This window comes from Triticum dicoccoides, chromosome 2A, assembly GCF_002162155.2.
Source record: "Triticum dicoccoides isolate Atlit2015 ecotype Zavitan chromosome 2A, WEW_v2.0, whole genome shotgun sequence".
NCBI classification, from domain to species: Eukaryota; Viridiplantae; Streptophyta; class Magnoliopsida; order Poales; family Poaceae; genus Triticum; species Triticum dicoccoides.
Window position 1 is genome coordinate 414,115,792 of NC_041382.1, and position 8,544 is coordinate 414,124,335.

At 43.2% G+C, this 8,544-nt stretch overlaps 1 long non-coding RNA gene across 1 annotated transcript in view; it reads right to left on the reverse strand.

The window, feature by feature from the left end:
• LOC119354746 overlaps nt 1-8,056 on the reverse strand; it is a 12,611-nt gene extending 4,555 nt beyond the window's left edge. The window contains exons 1-2 of the long non-coding RNA XR_005171195.1: nt 8,045-8,056; nt 2,700-2,703 (exon numbers count right to left, since the gene is read on the reverse strand). This is a non-coding gene — a long non-coding RNA (uncharacterized LOC119354746). The remainder of the gene's footprint in view (nt 1-2,699; nt 2,704-8,044) is intronic.
• Nucleotides 8,057-8,544: the final 488 nt, after the last annotated feature.

Below are 8,544 nucleotides of genomic sequence, written 5' to 3' on the forward strand. Positions count from 1 at the left end.
GGGGCCGGCGAGTCGGCGGCGAGAGGCGCGACGGGGCCAGCGAGTCGGCGGCGAGAGGCGCGCGGCCAGCTGCGGTGACGGATGGGCGCAAGGCGCCTCGGGCGGCGGCGGCGCACCGAGCCGGGGGGCCGAATCTGGGCCTCCCAGGCTCGCGCGGGAGAGGCGGCGAGGCAGGCCAAGTGGCGCACCGCGAGTGCAGGAGGGGGGGCGGCGGCGATGAGGTGGCATGCTCTGATTGGATGGAGTGAGGTGGCAGCGGGAGACGGACATGTCCGGCTCGGCGCAGACGTGTCCGGCGACGCGAGGATGAAGAAGACTAGGGTTCGTCCGCGAAATTTCGGGGAGAGCCACATATATATATATATGTAGAGGGATCTAGGAGAGTCCAAATGAGGTGTGGTTTTCGGCCACGCGATCATGATCGAACGACCGAGACTATGGAGGAGGTTTAGGTAGGTTTTGGGCCAAATTGAAGGGGTGTTGGGCTGCAACACACACGAGGCCTTCTCGGTCCCTCGGTTAACCGTTGGAGTATCAAACAAAGTCCAAATGGTACGAAACTTGACAGGCGGTCCACCGGTAGTAAACCAAGGCCGCTTGGCAAGTCTCGGTCCAATCCGGAAATGTTTAACCCCCCACACATGAAAGGAAGGTAGAAAGGACCACCGGAGGAGATAGGAGCGCTGGAATGCAAAACGGACAACGGGGAAAATGCTCGGATGCATGAGACGAACACGTATGCAAATGCAATGCACATGATGACATGATATGAGATGCATGACACCCAAGCAATGACAAGGCAACAACAACGAATAACTGGAGGACACCTGGCACATCGGTCTCGGGGCGTTACACTTTGGGACACTCTTTGAGGTTCTATGTGTTGGTTGAATAGATGAATCTGAGATTGTGTGATGCATATCGTATAATCATACCCACGGATTCTTGAGGTGACATTGGAGTATCTAGGTGACATTAGGGTTTCGGTTGATTTGTGTCTTAAGGTGTTATTCTAGTACGAACTCTAGGGCTGTTTGTGACACTTATAGGAATAGCCCAACGGATTGATTGGAAAGAATAACTTTGAGGTGGTTTCATACCCTACCACAATCTCTTTGTTTGTTCTCCGCTATTAGTGACTTTGGAATGACTCTTTGTTGCATGTTGAGGGATAGTTATATGATCCAATTATGTTATTATTGTTGAGAGGACTTGCACTAGTGAAAGTATGAACCCTAGGCCTTGTTTCAACGCATTGCAATACCGTTTACACTCACTTTTACCATTAGTTTCCTTGCTGTTTTTATATTTTCAGATTACAAAAACCATTATCTACTATCCATATACCACTTGTATCACCATCTCTTCGCCGAACTAGTGCACCTATACAATTTACCATTGTATTGGGTGTGTTGGGGACACAAGAGACTCTTTGTTATTTGGTTGCAGGGTTGCTTGAGAGAGACCATCTTCATACTACGCCTCCTACGGATTGATAAAACTTAGGTCATCCACTTGAGGGAAATTTTCTACTGTCCTACAAACATCTGCACTTGGAGGCCCAACAACGTCTACAAGAAGAAGTTTGTGTAGTAGACATCAAGCTCTTTTCTGGCACTGTTGCCGGGGAGGTGAGTTCTTGAAGGTATATCTTTAGATCTTGCAATCGAGTCTTTTAGTTTCTTGTTTTATCACTAGTTTAGTCTATAAAAGAAAACTACAAAAAAATGGAATTGAGTTTGTCTCATACGCTTCATCTTTTTAATATCTTTTGTGAGTATGATGGAAAGGAAAATTGTGCCCAGGTGTTAGAAGAAGAATGCATTAGAATGTTTGGCACTAAATATTTGAATGATGAGCATGATTGCAATGTTGTTAGTATGAATTCCTTGAATATCTATGATGCTAATGATATGCAAAGCCACAAGCTTGTTGAATCTATGTTTGATGAAGATGATATTTTTTGTCCCCCAAGTTTTGATGAGCAAATTTATTATGATGAAAGCATGCCTCCTATCTATGATGATTATTGTGATGACACGTATGCTTTAAAGAACAATGATAACCATGAAACTTGTCATCTTGATCTTAATTTTCAATCACATGATAGTTATTTTGTTGAGTTTGCTCCCACTATTATTCATGAGAAGAAATTTGCTTTTGTGGAGAGTAGTAAATTTTCTATTCTTGTAGATCATGAAAAGAATACTTTAGGTGCTGGTTATATTGTTGAATTCATTCATGATGCTACTGAAAATTATTATGAGGGAGGAACATATGCTTGTAGGAATTGCAATAATATCAAGTTTCCTCTCTATGTGCTTAAAATTTTGAAGTTATGCTTGTTTTACCTTCCTATGCAAGTTGATTCTTGTTCCCACAAGTTGTTTTATCACAAAATCCCTATGCATAGGAAGTGGTTTAGACTTAAATGTGCTAGTCATATTCTTCTTGATGCTCTCTTTATGTTTCAATTTTTATCCTTTATGTGAGCATCATTGATATCATCATGCCTAGCTAGGGGCGTTAAACGATAGTGCTTGTTGGGAGGCAACCCAACTTTATTTTTGTTCCTTGCTTTTTGCTCCTGTTTAGTAATAAATAATTTATCTAGTATATGTTATGATGATTTTTTATTTTTTAATTAGTGTTTGTGCCAAGTAGAACCTTTGGGAAGACTTGGGGAAAGTCTTGTTGACCTTGCTGTAAAAAACAGAAACTTTAGCGCTCACGAGAATTGCTGCCATTTTTATTTGGAAAGTGATATTTAGTTAATTATTTTTGAAGATGATTAATAGATAAATTCCTCAGGTCCAGAAATTTATTTTAGAATTTTTGGGTTTCCAGAAGTTTGCGTTAGTTACAGATTACTAGAGACTGTTCTGTTTTCGACAGATTCTGTTTTTCGTGTGTTGTTTGCTTATTTTGATGAATCTATGGCTAGTAAAATAGTTTATAAACCATAGAGAAGTTGGAATACAGTAGGTTTAACACCAATATAAATAAATAATGAGTTCATTACAGTACCTTGAAGTGGTATTTTGTTTTCTTTCGCTAACGGAGCTCACGAGTTTTCTGTTAAGTTTTGTGTTGTGAAGTTTTCAAGTTTTGGGTGAAGATTCGACGGACTATGGAATAAGGAGTGGCAGGAGCCTAATCTTGGGGATGACCAAGGCAACCCAAGGTAATATTCAAAGGACAACCAAAAGCCTAAGCTTGGGGATGCCCCGGAAGGCATCCCCTGTTTTGTCTTTGTTCATCAGTGACTTTACTTGGAGCTATATTTTTATTCGCCACATGATATGTGTTTTGCTTGGAGCGTCATTTTATTTTATTTAGTTTTGCTTGATGTTTGAATAAAATACCAAGATATGAAATTGTTTAATGTTAGAGAGTCTTCACGTAGTTGCATAATTATTTAACTACTCATTGATCTTCACTTATATCTTTCGGAGTAGTTTGTCATTTGCTCTAGTGCTTCACTTATAGCTTTTTAGAGCACGGTGGTGGTTTTATTTTATAGAAATAGATGAACTCTCATGCTTCACTTATATTATTTTGAGAGTCTTAAATATCATGGTAATTTTCTTAAATAATCCTAATATGCTAGGTATTCAAGATTAGTAAAAAAATTCTTATGAGTGTTCTGAATACTAAGAGAAGTTTGATGCTTGATGATTGTTTTGAGATATGGAGGTAATAATATCAAAGTCGTGCTAGTTGAGTAGTCGTGAATTTGAGGAATACTTGTGTTGAAGTTTGCAAGTCCCATAGCATGCACGTATGGTAAACTTTGTGTAACAAATTTGAAACATGAGGTGTTCTTTGATTGTCTTCCTTATGAGTGGCGGTCGGGGACGAGCGATGGTCTTTTCCTACCAATCTATCCCCCTAGGAGCATGCGCATAGTGCTTGGTTTTTGATGACTTGTAGATTTTTTGCAATAAGTATGTGAGTTATTTTTGACTAATGTTGAGTCCATGGATTATATGCACTCTCACCCTTCCATCATTGCTAGCCTCTTCGGTACCGTGCATTGCCCTTTCTCACATTGAGAGTTGGTGCAAACTTCGCCAGTGCATCCAAACCCCGTGATACACTCTTTCACACATAAACCTCCTTATATCTTCCTCAAAACAGCCACCATACCTACCTATTATGGCATTTCCATAGCCATTCCGAGATATATTGCCATGCAACTTTCCACCATTTCGTTTATTATGACACGCATCATCATTGTCATATTTCTTTGCATGATCATGTAGTTGACATCGTATTTGTGGCAAAGCCACCATTCATAATTTTTCATACATGTCACTCTTGATTCATCGCAATCCTGATACACCGCCGGAGGCATTCATATAGAGTCATATCTTTTTCTAGTATCGAGTTGTAATCTTTGAGTTGTAAATAAATAGAAGTGTGATGATCATCATTAATAGACAATTGTCCCAAAAAAGGGAGAAAGGCCAAAAAATCCAAATAAAAAAAGGGGGACAATGCTACTATATCTTTTCCACACTTGTGCTTCAAAGTAGCACCATGATCTTTATGATAGAGATTCTCTTGTTTTGTCACTTTCATATACTAGTGGGAATTTTTCATTATAGAACTTGGCTGGTATATTCCAACAATGGGCCTCCTCAAGTGCACTAGCTCTTCGTGAGCAAGCAAGTTGGATGCACACCCACTTAGTTTCTTTTGTTGAGCTTTCATACATTTACAACTCTAGTGCATCCGTTGCATGGCAATCCCTACTCCTTGCATTAACATCAATCGATGAGCATCTCCATAGCTCATTGATTAGCCTCATTGATGTGAGACTTTCTCCTTTTTTGTCTTCTCCACATAATCTCCATCATCATATTCTATTCCACCCATAGTGCTATATCCATGGCTCGCGCTCATGTATTGTGTGAAGGTTTATAAAGTTTGAGATTACTAAAGTATGAAACAATTGCTTGGCTTGTCATCGGGGTTATGAATGATGAGAACATTCTTGTGTGACGAAAATGGAGCTTGACTAAACTATATGATTTTGTAGGGATGAACTTTCTTTGGCAATGTTACTTTGAGAGGACATAATTTCTTAGTTAGTATGCTTGAAGTATTATTATTTTTATGTCAATATGAACTTTTATCTTGAATCTTCCGGATCTGAATATTCATACCACAATTAAGAAGAATTACATTGAAATTATGCCAAGTAGCATTCCACATCAAAAATTCTGTTTTTATCATTTACCTACTCGAGGACGAGCAGGAATTAAGGTTGGGGATTCTGATACGTCTCCAACGTATCTATAGTTTTTGATTGCTCCATGCTATATTATCTTCTGTTTTGGATGTTTATGGGTTTTATTATACACTTTCATATTATTTTTGGGACTAACCTATTAACCCAGAGCCCAGTGCCAGTTTCTGTTTTTTTGTTGTTTTAGAGTATCGCAAAAAAGGAAAATCAAATGGAGTCCAATTGACCTGAAACTTCACGGAACTTATTTTTGGAACGAAAGCAACACGGGAGACATGGAGTCCACGTAACGGAAGAAACGAGGAAGCCACAAGGCAGGGGGCGTGCCCACCCCCCTGGGCGTGCCCTCCACCCTCGTGGGCCCCTCGTGGCTCCCCTAACGTACTTCTTCCGCCTATATATCTCCATATAACCTAAAACTATCGGGGAGCACAATAGATCGGGAGTTCCACCGCCAGAAGCCTTCATAGCCACCGAAAACCAATCTAGACCCGTTCCGGCACCCTGCCGGAGGGGGCAATCCCTCTTCGGTGGCCATATTCATCATCCCGGTGCTCTCCATGACGAGGAGGGAGTAGTTCTCCCTCGGGGCTGAGGGTATGTACCAGTAGCTATGTGTTTGATCTCTCTCTCTCTCTCGTGTTCTTGAGGTGGTACGAACTTGATGTATCGCGAGCTTTGCTATTATATTTGGATCCTATGATGTTTCCCCCCTCTACTCTCTTGTAATGGATTGAGTTTCCCCTTTGAAGTTATCTTATCGGATTGAGTCTTTAAAGATTTGACAACACTTGATGTTTGTCTTGTCGTGCGTATCTGTGGTGACAATGGGATATCACGTGATTCACATGATGTATGTTTTGGTGATCAACTTGCGGGTTCCGCCCATGAACCTATGCATAGGGGTTGGCACACGTTTTCATCATGATTCTCCGGTAGAAACTTTGGGGCACTCTTTGAGGTTCTATGTGTTGGTTGAATAGATGAATCTGAGATTGTGTGATGCATATCGTATAATCATACCCATGGATACTTGAGGTGACATTGGAGTATCTAGGTCACATTAGGGTTTTGGTTGATTTGTGTCTTAAGGTGTTATTCTAGTACGAACTCTAGGGTTGTTTGTGACACTTATAGGAATAGCCCAACGGATTGATTGGAAAGAATAACTTTGAGGTGGTTTCGTAGGTGTATTCATGCAGCAAGGAACTGCAGGGCAGTAAGCGTAAAGAATTCTCGGAATATCGAAGAGTATTTCAGGACATCTTGTAATAACAAGAGCAACTGGGGATGACAATATGAACGATAGGTGTAAGTAGTTATCCAGAGGGATTTATCGATGGAAGTGAATTGCAAAAGCGATGGCACATAGTCTCGAGAGCACATCGTAGAGTATCTTCGGAATCTTCTGGTGCAGCAGGCGGTCATCGGTAACAAGTGGCTCTCCGGGAGAAAGTACTTGCGAGAACCTAAAGTTAGTTTTGTTTCTAGCGAAATCATTTAACCCGAATAGAAGAGAGCTCAGAGTCCCAGAGTAAAGGTCGAGGAGTAAAAGATCCTACTACCACCCAATGGCGACGTGGGCCCGTAAGGCACACAGCCAAGTTAGTAAAAGTTTTGCAATGTCTAGACTCGACTTCGGCCAAGAAGTGTGAAAGGGGGATTCCTACAGGCAGTCGGCTCTGATACCAACTTGTGACGCCCCCGATTCAATCGTACACTAATCATGCACGCAAATGTGTACGATCAAGATCAGGGACTCACGGGAAGATATCACAACACAACTCTACAAATAAAATAAGTCATACAAGCATCATAATACAAGCCAGGGGCCTCGAGGGCTCGAATACAAGTGCTCGATCATAGACGAGTCAGCGGAAGCAACAATATCTGAGTACAGACATAAGTTAAACAGGGTGCCATAAGATGGCTAGCACAAACTGGGATACAGATCGAAAGAGGCGCAGGCCTCCTGCCTGGGATCCTCCTAACTACTCCTGGACGTCGTCAGCGGGCTGCAAGTAGTAGTAGGCACCTCCGGTGTAGTAGGCGTCGTCGCCGACGGTGGCGTCTGGCTCCAGGGCTCCAGCATCTGGTTGCGACAACCAGGTAGAAGGGAAAGGGGAAAAGAGGGAGAAAAGCAACCGTGAGTACTCATCCAAAGTACTCGCAAGCAAGGAGCTACACTACATATGCATGGGTATATGTGTAAGGAGGCCATATCAGTGGACTGAACTGCAGAATGCCAGAATAAGAGGGGGATAGCTAATCCTGTCGAAGACTACGCTTCTGGCAGCCTCCGTCTTGCAGCATGTAGAAGAGAGTAGATTGAAGTCCTCCAAGTAGCATCTCCAAATAGCATCTCATAGCATAATCCTACCCGGCGATCCCCTCCTCATATCCCTGAGGTAGAGCGACCACCGGTTGTATCTGGCACTTGGAAGGGTGTGTTTTATTAAGTATCCGGTTCTAGTTGTCATAAGGTCAAGGTACAACTCCAAGTCGTCCTGTTACCGAAGATCACGGCTATTCGAATAGATTAACTTCCCTGCAGGGGTGCACCAACTTACCCAACACGCTTGATCCCATTTGGCCGGACACACCTTCCTGGGTCATGCCCGGCCGCGGAAGATCAACACGTCGCAGCCCCACCTAGGCAAAACAGAGAGGCCAGCACGCCGGTCTAAACCTAAGCGCACAGGGGTCTGGGCCCATCGCCCATAGCACACCTGCACGTTGCGAGGGCGGCCGGAAGCAGAACTAGCCCCCTTAATACAAGAGCAGGCTTACGTTCCAATCCGGCGCGCGCCGCTCCATCGCTGACGTCTGAAGTGCTTCGGCTGATACCACGACGCCGGGATACCCATAACTACTCCCGCGTAGATGGTTAGTGCGTATAGGCCAGTAGCCAGACTCAGATCAAATACCAAGATCTCGTTAAGCGTGTTAAGTATCCGCGAATGCCGAACAAGGCCAGGCCCACCTGTCTCCTAGGTGGTCTCAACCTGCCCTGTCGCTCCGCCACAAAGTAACAGTCGGGGGCCGTCGGGAACTCAGGCCCACCACTACCTGGATGGAGCCACCTGCCCCTTCAGCCCCCATCTCCAAACAGTATCACCAGTAATGTAACAGTGTAAAATATATAGTATATGCCCGTGATCACCTCCCGAAGTGATCATAGCCCAGTAGTATAGCATGGCAGACGGACAAGAGTGTAGGGTCACTGGTGGAACACTAGCATCCTATACTAAGCATTTAGGATTGCGGGTAAGGTATCAATGACTGTAGCA